Below are 15,541 nucleotides of genomic sequence, written 5' to 3' on the forward strand. Positions count from 1 at the left end.
GCTCCTGTTTGGGAGCCACGTCGCACATCAGTTAAAGCGATGCAGTGCTGAATCGCAAATAGGGCCTGGTCCTTTAGCAACAAAATGGTCCGGGGCTTAAGTGGTTAATTAACAATTGCACAGTCATGCGACACCATACTTAAAAAAAAATTGTATCATTTTTTCCCCACAAATAGAGCTTTCTTTTGGTGGTATCTGATCGCCACTGCGTTTTTTATTTTTTACTAGGGGAAGACAATGATCCATGTTCCTGCTTTGCAAGAACATAGGCTCAATGCCTTCCCTACTGACAACAGCGATATGCCTTGTTTACATAGGCAGATCGCCATCCTGGCTCTCTGGCTAATGATCGACAGATGCCAGCGGACATTGAGTCCACAGTACCCGCAGATCAGCTCCCACTGTGTCTAATCACAGCGGGAGCAGGTCGCTGGCGGTGTGCGTTCACCGGAAGTGACGTATTATGTACTAGTTACGTGATTTGGTGCTGAGCAGCCACACTGCCATAGTACATGTACTGTGTGTGGTTTTTAAAGTGGTTAAGACGTTTTTATAATTTGTTTTGAAAGTTTATATAACTACATATATAAGTCTATTTTAATATATTACCATTTTTATTACAGATTCAACAACAAATGTTTTTCCAACTATCATCTGATTATATTATTGGTATATGATTACTTCAATATAAATGGTGTGTGTGTGTAGTATATATGTGTGTGTAATATATATATATATATATATATATATATATATATATATATATATATATATATATATATATATATATATATATATATATATATATATATAATTTATTATGTGACAGCAGTGCTGATCCTGACCTCCTTGGGGCCCTAAGCAAAATAAAATGACATGTCACATTAAAGTTGAGAAGCCGAAAATGCGGGGGGGGGGGACATGTGGGGGGGAATGACATCTTACATTAAAGTGAGAAGCAGGGGGTTCTTACCCTCTTCTCCCATGCAGCCAGCGAGTTGAGAAGCAGGGTGAAGGGCCAAAAATGACTTTTCAACAGGCGGGGGGCCCTCCGCAACTTTGTGGGGCCCTAAGCGGCTTGCATAGTGAGCCTATAGGGCGGATCGGCATGTGTGACAGTATAGTTCCCTGTCATGGTGTATGTCACCCTAGACCAGTGATGGCGAACCTTGGCACCTCAGATGTTTTGGAACTACATTTCCCATGATGCTCAACTACACTGTAGAGCATGGGTCTTCAAACTACGGCCCTCCAGTTGTTCAGGAACTACAATTCCCATCATGCCTAGTCATGTCTGTGAATGTCAGAGTTTTACAATGCCTCATGGGATGTGTAGTTCCGCAAAAGCTGGAGGGCCGTAGTTTGAGGATCCCTGCTGTAGAGTATTATGGGAAATGTAGTGCCAAAACATCTGGGGTGCCAAGGTTCGCCATCACTGCCCTAGACTCTCAACTAGGTAGCTTGAGGGGCTCCAGGATGCTTGTTTTAGTTCGGAGGAAACTGCTTTCTCAGTTTCCTTGGTGGTTGGTAAAATACGGTTTGGGATCTGGGTGGGATGAAATCTCCAAACCTGGGACCAGGTTTTGGGAATAGCCAGCACACTGTGTTCAGGTCTTTTTGTAGAATCAGGACCGGTGTTCTGGGCTCCACCCTCCCGAGGTGTCCTGGTGGGTGCAAGGGAGTAGCCACAAGGGTGCATGTCTACACAGAGAAGTCTGATAGAACATACAGAGGGCACAAGCCTCAGGGCAGGAACAAGTGCCAGCAAAGGTACAGAGTGTGCACGGCACGGAAGTACAAGGACACTGTTTACATGGTGAAGAGGACCGAGGCACAAAGCCTGCAGTGCTGACCAGAGAGCTAGGTGGCCCGATATGTTTTTGTTAACATTGTTGCTGTGTAAAGTTGAAACCCCTGTGTGGGAATCCTGGATGTACTGTTAATTTTTGTTTAACAAAAGTGGGCCAACAAGCCCTTAAACTGCAGAACGGGTGCAGTTCCCAGTGTAAGTGATTATCAATAAACGCGGCGTGCCATTAGGATTAATGTCACCTGCATGCATCGTTGTGGTGTTTTCTGTGCAGGTGGTTGCGGTTGTTTGTGCAGGCCCACAGAGGTAACCAACCGCACAGATGTGAACAAGGCCTTAAAGTGTTGCTAAACCCAGGACCCTGCTTTCACTATATCTGGTCTCCTACAGTACACAGAACATGGAAATGCATGAAATGTTTTTGTAAATATAAACTGCTAAATACCCTTTCTCATCAGCAATATATAGCAGTCTTGGCTTCTATCTGTGTCTGGTTAAAGCTTGTAGAAGGAGTTTTCATTCTACTCTGGCTGACCTATGAGGCTGCGAGACCCCCGATGCTGATTGACCCTGTGCTGATCACATGCACCCTCCCAAGAAAGAAAAAATAGCAATACACACCAAACTGAGCATGTGCAGAGGGACTCCAAAGGACTCCATCAGGAGATGGATTGGGGACAGTGGAAGAAGGGGAGCATCAGAGAAGACAGGATCAAACAGCCTTTTTACACAATGATTTAACCCCTTAGGTCCCACTGTGTGTATAGCAAATTCACACTGATTGCACTGTTATGGGTTTAGTAACACTTTAAGGTGTGTAAGGCCTCGTTCATATGGTGCGATTACATCTGTGCCCAGCGCAGGGCCATGTTTTACCAGCACAGGTGTTCCATGCACCCCCATAGCTGCCTATTTGGCCACACAAACACAGCTACAGCTCAGAATGTGACATCAGTGCGGGTGCACGACCCTGAATGCACCCTGGATGTCATATTGGGAACAGCGGCTGTGTCCGTGCAGCAAATGACAGCTATAGGACTGCCTGCTATGTGCCTCCCTGTGCGGGTAAAACATGGCCCTGAACAAGGCCCAAGCGGGGATGATGTTTTGACAGCGACTCTCCGCCATGGTTAGTAAGCTTCAGGGGAAATGAGGGAGATTTTACAAAGCAGAGAGGATGAGGGGAGGAAGTAGGCGAGGAAACACAAATCCAAGGGCCTCACTAAAAGTACACCTTCTGTAATAAATTGTAACACAATGTTAGAAGAATGAAACAGGCAGTGTGATTGGAGAACGCATGGGTCAGACACAGTGTGAGGGTGATCGTATATAGCTGTAAATATTATTAATAGCCAGTTTAGGGTCCTTTGTGTCCACAATTTACAGCCTAGACTGTAGCTATCGGTTCTCAGGATAAACCGAGGCCTCGCACGTTGCAAGTAGATGTTTATATGTGCACTTAATTACAGGTATTTATGGCAAAGAGCGCTTTAACATATCTCAGGCCCCAAGCGCTGTTCCCAGTATTTCATTGTGTTTCTCTTGTTTGCATCTGCCCTCTATCTGCTTGTTCAGTTCACTGTGTTCATCTGTCTCCCCTCCCCCACCACCTTCCCTTCTCCTCTTCCTGGGACTGACACCTCTGTGCCTCCGGAAAAACAGACTTGTGTCCTCAGGTAATGCTCAGGTACGGAGTTCCTTTGTAGGTAACCATGCAATCCAGCTGTTTTGTTTTCCTGTTTAATAACCTGGCCTGTTTAAGGCACTGAATAGTTAATGATGTTAATATGCAACCAAAGCCTAAAATGTTCTGCTGACATCTAGTGGTGAGCAAAATAAATGCTTCGGAGCTCCTCGCTGGCTGCATATTAGCTGTAACTATGATAGCCTGCTCCACGCTCACTGAGCTGAGCGGTCTGCTGTAGGAGAATGCAAAGTGACACTGACTATGATGACAATCTCTTCATGCGTTTAGCTGCACCAGAAATGCACAAGTACAGACGCTACACTATCACAGAGAAAAAAACGATATATATAATTTTTATTTTATTTTTTTATTTCAGGTACTTCTATAGATCTGTCAATTTATGCAGCGCTTTACATATATATATTGGACATTTACATCAGTCCCTACCCTCAAGGAGCTTACAATCTAAGGTCCCTAACTCACATTCATACATATACTAGGGCCATTTTAGACAGGATCCAATTAACCTACAAACATGTCTTTTGGAGTGTGGGAGAAAACCGAAGTACCCGGAGGAAACCCATATATATATATATATATATATATATATATATATATATATATATATATATATGAAGTAGCATTTGTTAACAAATAAACTCAAGCAATAGTAACAGGGTGACTCCTTAGGCTAGCCTTACACATATAGGCCCGGATTCACAGACACTGGCGCATATTTATGCCGCCGTAGCGTATCTCCTTTATGCTACGCCGACGCAGCGCAGAGGCAAGCACTGAATTCACAAAGCACTTCCTCCCAAATCTGCGCTAGGTTGCTCAGGCGTAAGTCGGCGTAAGTGGAAGTGGGCGTGAGCCATGCTAATGAGGCGTGACCCCATGCAAATGATGGGCCAAGCGACAGACAGATACGTATCGCCAACTACGCATGCGCCGTCCCGTGGGCGCATCTCAGTGCGCATGCTCCCAATCACGTTGGAACAACTGCCTAAGATACGTCGGATCACTGCCTACGGCATGAACGTAACCTACGCCTAGTCATATTCACGTCCTACGTAAAATACGTCGGCTTGTGTTCCCTGGTGCAGCCCTTTGCATGGATGCTGCTGAGTTACACCTCCTTTATGGGGCATAACTTTACGCCGTACGTACAACTTACGCGCACCAGTCGTAGCCTGCGTCGGGCACAAGTACGATCGTGAATTGACGTATCTCCCTCATTTGCATATTTGAATAGAAAATCAATGGAAGCGCCACATGCGTCCAGCGTAAATATGCGCCCACTCTACGCCGGCGTAGGCAAGTTACGTCGGTGGAATGAAGCCTGTTTTTAGGCGTATCTTAGTTTTGTGGATACGTCGGCGCAAGTGCTTTGTGAATCCGGGCCATAGAATTCTTTGGTTTAGCACGGGGACTGAACAAGAGACATCTAGTAGAACCCTCTATTATCAATACTATATAGACTGGGTGCTCAACCTGTGGCCCTCTAGCTGTTTTGGAACTACACGTCCCACCATGTCTCTGCCTTTGCAAATCATGCTTGTAACTGCCAGCCTTGCAATGCCTCATTGGACTTGAAGTTCCACAAAAGCTGGAGGGCCACAGGTTGAGCACCAATGCTATAAAGCATGCATGAAGGAATCTCCCCTGCTGGTTATTGTACTCTGGCAGCAGGCTCCCATGGCTGTCAGAATACCAAAACAGTGACTGTATCTGTTAGGACTGCTCAGCCGACAATTTTCAACCTGGCTTCCTTGATAAAAGTCAACTGAAAAACTGATTTTGACGAGTCGGGTGGTACCAACAGGGCCACCCACAGACTGAATTTCAGCCAATTAGATAAAATAAAGGGAATGGGCACACTCAGGTGTCAATAGAAATGCAAAGTATGTAAATAAAAAAGATGAAAATCCCAACGCCAGGAGTTGCAAAAAAATCTATCTATGCAGTAGGGCCCCCTTGCACTGACAATCTATCTATGCAGTAGGGCCCCCTTGCACTGACATTCTATCTATGCAGTAGGGCCCCCTTGCACTGACAATCTATCTATGCAGTAGGGCCCCCTTGCACTGACATTCTATCTATGCAGTAGGGCCCCCTTGCACTGACATTCTATCTATGCAGTAGGGCCCCCTTGCACTGACAATCTATCTATGCAGTAGGGCCCCCTTGCACTGACATTCTATCTATGCAGTAGGGCCCCCTTGCACTGACAATCTATCTATGCAGTAGGGCCCCCTTGCACTGACAATCTATCTATGCAGTAGGGCCCCCTTGCACTGACAATCTATCTATGCAGTAGGGCCCCCTTGCACTGACAATCTATCTATGCAGTAGGGCCCCCTTGCACTGACAATCTATCTATGCAGTAGGGCCCCCTTGCACTGACAATCTATCTATGCAGTAGGGCCCCCTTGCACTGACAATCTATCTATGCAGTAGGGCCCCCTTGCACTGACAATCTATCTATGCAGTAGGGCCCCCTTGCACTGACATTCTATCTATGCAGTAGGGCCCCCTTGCACTGACAATCTATCTATGCAGTAGGGCCCCCTTGCACTGACAATCTATCTATGCAGTAGGGCCCCCTTCCACTGACAATCTATCTATGCAGTAGGGCCCCCTTGCACTGACAATCTATCTATGCAGTAGGGCCCCCTTGCACTGACAATCTATCTATGCAGTAGGCCCCTCTTGCACTGAAAGGGGTAAATTCTCAGTAAATCTAGGGGATACAGGAAGAGGCAGAATTACCCTATGCCCCATTCTGGCATTGCTCTCTTCTCCCAAAAGTTCCAGTCTGTGGGCGGCCCAAGGCTATTAACTCTACCTTGTACATGGTGGATGCGAGTGTGCGACCATGAAGGCTTAAATAGGAGGCTGTGGGAATCAGTCAGACCACTAGGGGGAACCCCCAGGAGTTCAGAAGGAGGCATTTTTCCTTTTTCTGTCACCCCTAGACATATTAAGCATTTAACCCCTGGCACATGAATGGGCCCAATTGCAAGGTTATATATTTTTCTGATTCCAGGAGTTAGGCTTTAACTGCTTAAGATTTACTGCAGACGGGTGGCATGGGCAGGTTAGATCACGTACATATGTCATCCAGCCTGTTCCAGGTTCGAGGCACGCAGCGCGCTGCTCCTGCGACCGCTGTGTCCGAAATGAATGAATTTCATAACAGCTGCGATTCCTATAGTGATGCTGTAATTGGCCCACAGCTACATTATACCGGGCCCATTCACAGCACCCTATACCATGTGCTATCTGTGGGCCAATCACAGCACATAAAAGTAATCGCAGCTGTTATAAATGTAACCCATTCATGATAGTTCAAAACATTGCTATTATTTATGATCATCACTGTAACAGCAATCAGTGTAAAAAAAAATCCTGATTACCCCCCAGAGTAGTACGCTATGATGACACTGAACTACTCTGATGAAAGTATGTAAAAATAAATGGTAGGAAAAAAATGTTTAACCCCTTCATGCCTAAGCCTTTTTCTGACACTTGTTCCTTACAAGTTAAAATCAGTATTTTTTTTCTAGAAAATAACCCTCAAACATTATATATCGTTTTTTAGCAGAGACCCTAGAGAATAAAATGAAAATCGTTGCAATATTTTATGTCACACTGTATTTTGAACAGCGGTCTTTCAAATGCAATTTTTTTTTAAGAAATACACTTTCACAAATTTTAAAAAAAACAAAGCAGTAAAGTTAGCCCATTTTTTTGCATAATGTGAAAGATGATGTTACGCCGAGTAAATGGATACCTAACATGTCATGCTTTAAAACTGCACACGCTCGTGGAATGGCAACAATCGACAGTACCTAAAAATCTTCATAGATGGCGCTTAAAAAAAATTGTCGGTTACCAGTTTTGCATTACAGAGGAGGTAAGAAGTATTGCTCCTACGATTGCGGCGATACCTCACATTTGTGGTTTGAGCACTGTTTACAGGGAGTGCGTTCCTTGGATAAGACTGACAGGCGTCTCAGCCAATCAGGTTCACCGGTTCTGGTTATCAATAACCTGATTGGCTGAAGCGTCATCGAGGGCGGGAGATGTCATCGAGGGACGTGGGAGCACTAGGAGGATGGCCTACTTCCAGAAAAGTGCCGGGGGGGGGGGTCATTTTACAGGGCACAGTGGGGACAATGGGCACAGTGGTGACAATGGGCACAGTGGGGACAATGGGCACAGTGGCTGCAATTAAAGGGCACAGTGACATCAAAGGCACAGTGGCGACAATGGGCACAGTGTCGACAATTAAAGGGCACAGTGGTGACAATTGGCACAGTGGCGACAATTGATGGGCACAGTGGCTGCGTTTGATGGCATGGCACAGTGGTGACAATTGATGGCACAGTGGCTGCGTTTGATGGCATGGCACAGTGGTGCGAATTGATGGCACAGTGGCTGCGTTTGATGCCATGGCACAGTGGTGCGATCTGATGGCATAGTGGCTGCGTTTGATGGCATGGCATAGTGACTGCATTTGATGGCATGGAACAGTGGTGACAATTGATGGCACAGTGGCTGCGATTGATGGCATGGCACAGTGGTGCGAATTGATGGCACAGTGGCTGCGTTTGATGGCATGGCACAGTGACTGCATTTGATGGCATGGCACAGTGACTGCATTTGATGGCATGGCACAGTGGTGACAATTGATGGCACAGTGGCTGCATTTGATGGGCACAGTGAGGCTGCAATTTTTTTTCTTTCTTTTTTTTCGTTTGCGCCCCCCCCCCAAAAACTTTGAGTACCAGCCGCCACTGATTTCTATTAATTATAATAAAATCAGGTTTTTTTAAACTTCAACCACTAGCCACAAAGCATAAAGGCCCGGATTCAGAAAGGACTTACGACGGCGTATCTCCAGATACACCGTCGTAAGTCCAAATGAACGCCGTCGTATCTATGCACTGCTTCATATAGGCAGTTATGCCTGAATTTGGCCAAGATGCGACCGACGTAAGTCTCTTACGCCGTCGTATCTTGGGTGCATATTGACGCTGCCTGCTAGGGGCGCTTCCGTAGATTTACGCGTCGAATATGCAAATGACCTAGATACGCCGATTCAGAAACGTACTTGCGCCCGTCGGATTTAGCTACGCCGTTTACCTAAGGTGTCGGTCCGGCGTAACTTTACCCCTCATAAAGCAGGGGTAAGTCATGTTAAGGTATGGACGTCGGAACAGTGTCGTATTTTACGTCGTTTGCGTAAGTCGTACGTGAATGGGGCTGGGCGTATGTTACGTTCACGTCGACAAAGCATTGATCCGACGTTTCTTAGGGAGTATTTGCGACGTGACTCTGAGCATGCGCCCTTCGATCGGCCATGCATTTACATGGGGTCACGCTTCATTACAATACAACACGCCCACTGCCTTGCTACTTTGAATTACGCGGGCTTACGCCGGCCCATTTACGATACGCCGACGTAACTTTGGGAGCAAGTGCTTTCTGAATACAGTACTTGTCTCTCAATGTTACGTTGGCGTAGCGCATAGGAGATGCGTTACGCCCGCTCAAAGATACAACAATGTATCTGAATCGCGGCCAAAAAGTTTAATATTTATCAATACGTTTTCATCTTTCGCCCATGAGACGTTCATAACAAGGACTTGTTTTACTTTGATTCTGTGTCTGGGGATATCAAATCCACACTTGATTAGGTCGGGTTCACATGTGTGTGCTGCATTTTAGCTACAATCCAGGTATAAAAACGTTTTACAAGCAGTTTTGTGCACTCTTATTGACCTCGATTAGAACACACAGTTTCACAAATGCGCATCAAAGTCCTGCATGCCGCATCTTCGATGTGATTTCATGAATAAACTGCAGCAAAAACGCAGCGCACACATGTGAACCCGGCCTTAGGATGTGATTTATTAGGGATGAACACTGGCACATTAATTTTGCACGAGCATGCAAATTGTATCCTCATTGGATTTACTACGTCCTGCTATGCATGGAGACACATGGGCACAGGCTCCAGATTACATGTGGTGAATTTACTAATAAGTGTGGTTATCCATGGAATGTACGCCTCAGCATCCAAATGTTCTCAGGCTATATGGTGGTGTGTCAAAAATAAAAATATTATTTTTCTCTAATGTTTATGGGTCTATGTGACTTCTGTTAGGGACTTTACATGTGCATCTCATGTAGGAACACAACCACACAAAGTGTTTATTGATATCATTAACCACTTGAGTACCAGCCTGTGTAAACCCCACCATTAATAGGACATTTTCAGTTCTCATTGTTTAGAATAGACATGTTCATACAACACTGTACCCAAATAAAAAAAAAAAATATTTTTTTTTTTTAGATGGAGCTTTATTTTGGCAGCATTTAATAATCACTGTTTTTTATTTTATTATTAAATAAAAGAAAACAATTGGAAAAAGAAAACTTTTCCCTTTTATGTGAAAAAACATATTAAATAAAAATGCCAGAACAGTAAAAACTCACTCAAATGGCCTTTTTTATTTAAAAAAAAGTAGATACTCCAAAGTGATCAACTTTTTTGCCAACATTTTAGGAATGAAGAAACCTGCTGGTATTGAGGTGCTTATAATATGGAGCTTGGTAATGGTGTACTAGATGCTCTGCATCATTAATGTATAGGTCATTAATGATGGGGAAGCAGATGAAGGGGGTTAAAGTGGTGTTAACCTCCCTGGCGGTATGATTCTTTCAGAAAAAACATGCTGAAAGCGGTACCATTATTTGCAAGGAAATTTGGCGTTTTATATTGTAGGCCTGTAATTCTTAGGAATAACTCACTTAAATCTGACCAAACAAGATTCTAATAGGCATCCCGGGTATGACATTTTTTTAAAAACAAAATGATAAATTATAATATAATAAATAGTTATAAATAATTATAACAAATAATAATATAATTATAATAAAAATTATTCAATAATGTAATCAAATCAAAATCACTGAAATTTGCTCAGTTGCAGAATTGTTGTTGTCATTATTTTTTTTTTTTTATGACGAATTTCCGCCGCAAATCGCTTTCGCACAATTCTGCAAGTGATTATAATTTATTATCGCTGTTTTCTAGCTGATCTAAAACTATTTTTGACATAAAGGGACACTTTTGGTTGCTATGGACAATCTACAGTTTGCAGGGAGAAAGAAACGTTTTTATTATATAAAATGACATGTAGGACACTGGGCAGACCACTAGGGACAAGGGGGGTGTGTTTTTTTTACATACAGTACTGTAATCTATAAGATTACAGTATACTGTATGCAATGTGTTTGTTTACCTTTTTGAATTTGGCGCCGTTCTCCGTCCCCGTGCGTCGTAACGTCGCAGGGAACGGAGATCGGCGGCACACGAGGACGCTGTGTGAATCGAGCGAGGTCCCGCTCGCTCACACAGCGCGGTGGCATCGCTGGATCCAGGGACAAGGTAAGTAAACACTCCCTGTACATCCAGCGAGGCAAGCCCGAGTCTGACTCGGGGTTACCGATCCTAGCCCAAAAATCTCACCCCGAGTCAGACTCGGTAACACCGCTCAGGAGGTTAAAGCTTTGTTTAAAAAAACAAACATGTTATACTTACCTCCTCTGTGCAGTGGTTTTGCAGAGAGCAGCTCCAATCCTCTTTTTTTTTTTTTGGGTCAACGATCAGAGAACTTGGCTCCTCCCACTCAAGCAGTGCCCCCAGAAAAAGTTGCTTGCCCTGGGGGCACCACTGCGTGCTTACTCCTGAGCTGCTGCTCTATGCGTCGATAAGACACATAGAACCATGGCTAAGCCCCACTCTCTCCTCATTGGCTCACTGGCTGTAATTGACTGTGAATGGGCTCCCGCTATTGTCTCAGTCAATCAGGATGGAGAGTCACGGGACAGCCGAGGCTTTCGTTAACATAGCTGGTTTGGAGAAAGCTCAGGTGAGGATTGGGGGGCTGGGGAGACGCTGCACACAAAACATGTAAAAAACCTTCAGCCTTTAGAACCACTTTAATGTTCGGGTCACATACAGTGGGAAGTTGGAGAAGAGAGGGTTAACATACAGGAAAGGAAGGCAAAGGCATTCACATACATGTCACATACAAGGACAGAATGGAGATGAGATGCATAGGAGGGATTTGTGTGAAAGGGTTAAAAAGCTATCCCGCAATGAAGTCAGTTACATGCCCACCTCCGTCCTATGATCTCTTCATTCAATCATCTCACAACAGAGAAAGGGGCGGGCTCTCAAAGGTAAACAAAAACAGTGTTTACATTTGTTATTGCTGTGATTGGCCATCACAGGGATCACAAGGAGCAGAGCTACTCTGATTGGCACTTTGCATTGACCTGTGATCTACACTGTCTAACGACAGCTTGATCACATTCAATCAACAAATGCAATGGCCACCTGTGCATGTTTTCTGCACCGTTTATAAATGATCATAGCTTATTGCGAAAATAGAGCAGCATTACTAGTATCTATACTGTTCTCAAAGCCTTAAAACTTGGCCATAGCCCTTTAAGGGTTGGTTCTTCATTGCTGCCCCCCTGAAAAGTGATTTGTGGTGGATTGATTTTCAGAAGGTGTTTAAGAGGCAGTGAGAATATGCACCCCCTCAATGCCTGAACCCCTGTGCCGCAACCATATGCATTGCATGCAGTTGCAGTGTGGGCCCTTAAATGAATCGTGTTCAACAAGCATGCAAGATGTGGTTAATTTTTTTATGGCATGTGTACAGCCCTGAGTAGCTGCATGCCCTTCTTTAGGTGGATGCCCTTCTATGGCTGAACCACCTGCTTTTGCGCCCCGGCGGCCGCCCGTGTAAACAAGCCTTAATTCTCCCCAGCCCTATTGGTCACCGTAGTGATGAACAGCCTCAATGAACAACAGGAAGATGCAAGAGGTGGGAGCGGGGCCAAGCTCAATTTTTACAGAACACATAAGTGAATAGTCACACACAATATACATAAGCATTTCCTGAAGTTACCCCTAATAATCCATAAATATCACCCTCAATACAATAATCAAAGACTGGTTAGTATAGCTTAATGGAACTTTAGACCCCTTAGGCCTAGTACACACGAGAGGATTTATCCGCGGATAAATCCTCTCGAGGATTTCCACGGATTTGGATCCGATGGAGTGTACTCACCATCGGATCGAAATCCGCGCCAAAATCCCCTCGCGATGACGTGTCGCGCCGTCGCCGCGATGATGACGCGGCGACGTGCGCGACGCTGTCATAAAAGGAATTCCACGCATGCGTCGAATCATTACGACGCATGCGGGGGATCCCTTCGGACGTATCGATCCGGTGAGTCTGTACAGACCACCGGATCGATCCGCGGGAGCCAATTCAAGCGGATAGATTTGTAGACATGTCTACAAATTTTTATCTGCTGTAATTGGGAAATTTCCGCAGATAAATATCCGCAGGAATGTACACACCATAGAATCTATCCGCTGAAACCGATCCGCTGAGATTTTTCAGCGGATCTATTCTATCGTGTGTACGGGGCCTTACACACTGGTGCGCTTTTGCTGTGCTTTTCCAGGATGACAAAAGTGTGTGAAAACTATTCCCCCTTAAACCCTATGCAACTGTTTACAATGCATGTGTGCTACGACGTGGGCTATTGCCGAAACGCGTCAGCATTATTGTTTTATTGTCACTCTGATGTACCAATAAACCACACTTCAAGGGTTACAGTCTTGCCAACTCTTCTTACTACTGTTGCACTTTGAAAAGTCCTGCATGCTGCTACTTTGGTGCCGTTTTTCAAAAGGGCACCTTCCATTGTAAGTCAATGGGAATGCATTAAAGTGTTTCTAAACCAAGGACCCTGCATTCACTATATCTGGTGTCCCACAGTACACAGAACATGGTAAGGCAATTATTTTAGTGAATATAAACTGGCGCTACATAAATCCTGTATGGTAATAATAAATACCTTTGCTAATCAGCAGTTCGAACTTGTGACTTCTATCAGTGTCTGGTTAAAGCTTGTAGGAGGAGTTTTCATTCTCCCCTGATTGTCCTATGAGGCTGCATGACCCCTGGTGTGTGCAGGGCCGGTGCTACCACTAGGCAACCGCCTAGGGCGCCCTGCTGCCTAGTGCACCCAGCCACTGGTGTTCCTACTCTCTTTCTGCAGCAAGCAACTAGTCTCAGCATCAGCAGGCAGCCGCCGTTCCGATCGCACATATTGTCAGGACTGTGTCTGTGTCCCGACTCCTGAATGAATGAAAGCAAACAAACATTCATTGATGGGCGCTGGTGAGGCTGCATTTGATGGGCACTGGTGAGGCTGCATTTGATGGGCGCTGGTGAGGCTGCATTGATGGGCGCTGGTGGCTTGCATTTAATGGGAGCTTCATTAAAAGGTGGAGTATACATGGGCAGGGAAAAGGGGGTGGAGCCACGGGGTGGCAAAATTAGGTTCCGCCTAAGGCCCCGTACACACGGTCGGACCGAACCGATGAGAATGAACCGAAGTTCAGTTTCATCGGACCAAACCGACCGTGTGTATAGCCCATCGGTCTGTTTTCCTTCGGTCCAAAATGTTAAAACATGCTTCAAAACCGAACCGATGGGCCGCTGCACTATCGGACCAAACCGATGGTTAGTACAGAAAAGCATCGGTTCAAAACCGGCACATGCTCAGAATCAAGTCGACGCATGCTTGGAAGCATTGAACTTCGTTTTATTCAGCACGTCGTGTGTTTGACGTCACCGCGTTCTGACCTGATCGGATTTTGGACTGACGGTGTGTACGCACATCAGACCATCAGGCCACTTCAGAGGTGAACCGATGAAAACGGTCCGACGGACCAGTCACATCGGTTTGGTCCAACCGTGTGTACAAGGCCTTAGGTGTCAAAAATCCTTGCACCAGCCCTGTGTGTGTGTGTCTACATATATATGGTCCTGGCACATGGATCTCCCAGCTGCCACACAGAGTGATAATGCTAATGCACACTAGGTGATTAGGGTGTGCCCAGGCACACCTGGCACACCCTGTGTGCACGCCTATGCCGGGGACCCTCTGTCTGGACAGTGCTGATTGGCCTTGTGCTGATCTCCCAAGAAAAAAAAAAACTTTTTAGCAATACATACCAAACTGAGCAAGTGCAGCTTGCCCCCATGGCTCTGTTCTATCAACAGATGGCTTGGGGACAGTGGAAGCAGGGCAGGAACAGAGAAGGATCAAGCAGCCTTTTTACACAATGCAGATGATTAACCCCCTAGGTTCCACAGGGAGTATAACAAGCATGCTTTACTGCATATACAGACTGATTTTACTATTGTGGGTTTAGTAACACTTTAAAAAGGCATCGGTGTGAAAGGGATCTAAGCTGTAGAAAAGTGCATCAGAGTGAAAGGGCCCTAAGTTAATGCACTTAGCACAAAGCATGTTTGGTTTCCATCAAATCATTGTGCTTTGGGTGGGGAGTTAATAGTAATTTGATTAGATATAGGCATGGTTAGAAGGATTAGGGTAAGGCAGTAAAAATATTGACAAGGATAGAACACGACATGACACTAGATTCAGTCTGTGCTCTTCATTATCAACAGATACAATTCTGGAAGAAGAAAACCAATGCACAGAGTGCACAAGGTAGCATTTCCATATCCTTGGACTGATCAGCAATCAATTTGCTTCTTCCCTCACCAGCCAACCTTATATTTCTAGGCACAAAGATCTATAATACCTTATGCTTACTCACACGTTTCAGTGCATTAACCTCCTCACTCCACTTCCCTTGCAACAAGCAGATCTCCGAGGTCTTGTGCTGAAACAATACTTTCCCTAACCAGTCACTCTGTATCCTTGACTTCAATTTTAACACACTTCTGTTTCAGATCATAAATGATCTCTGTTGAAAGAAGGGCACTAAAACGGCTCAGCTCACAAAATCTGCACTTGACTTGCATAATAATTGTAATATATTACCCCGTGCGATCCAAACCTGGACTGGAAGAGCCATTTCCTCCGTCAGTCTAGCTCCGTCCTCTCACTGACAAGTGAGACTG

The sequence above is a fragment of the Rana temporaria genome, chromosome 2 (genome assembly GCF_905171775.1).
Source record: "Rana temporaria chromosome 2, aRanTem1.1, whole genome shotgun sequence".
NCBI classification, from domain to species: Eukaryota; Metazoa; Chordata; class Amphibia; order Anura; family Ranidae; genus Rana; species Rana temporaria.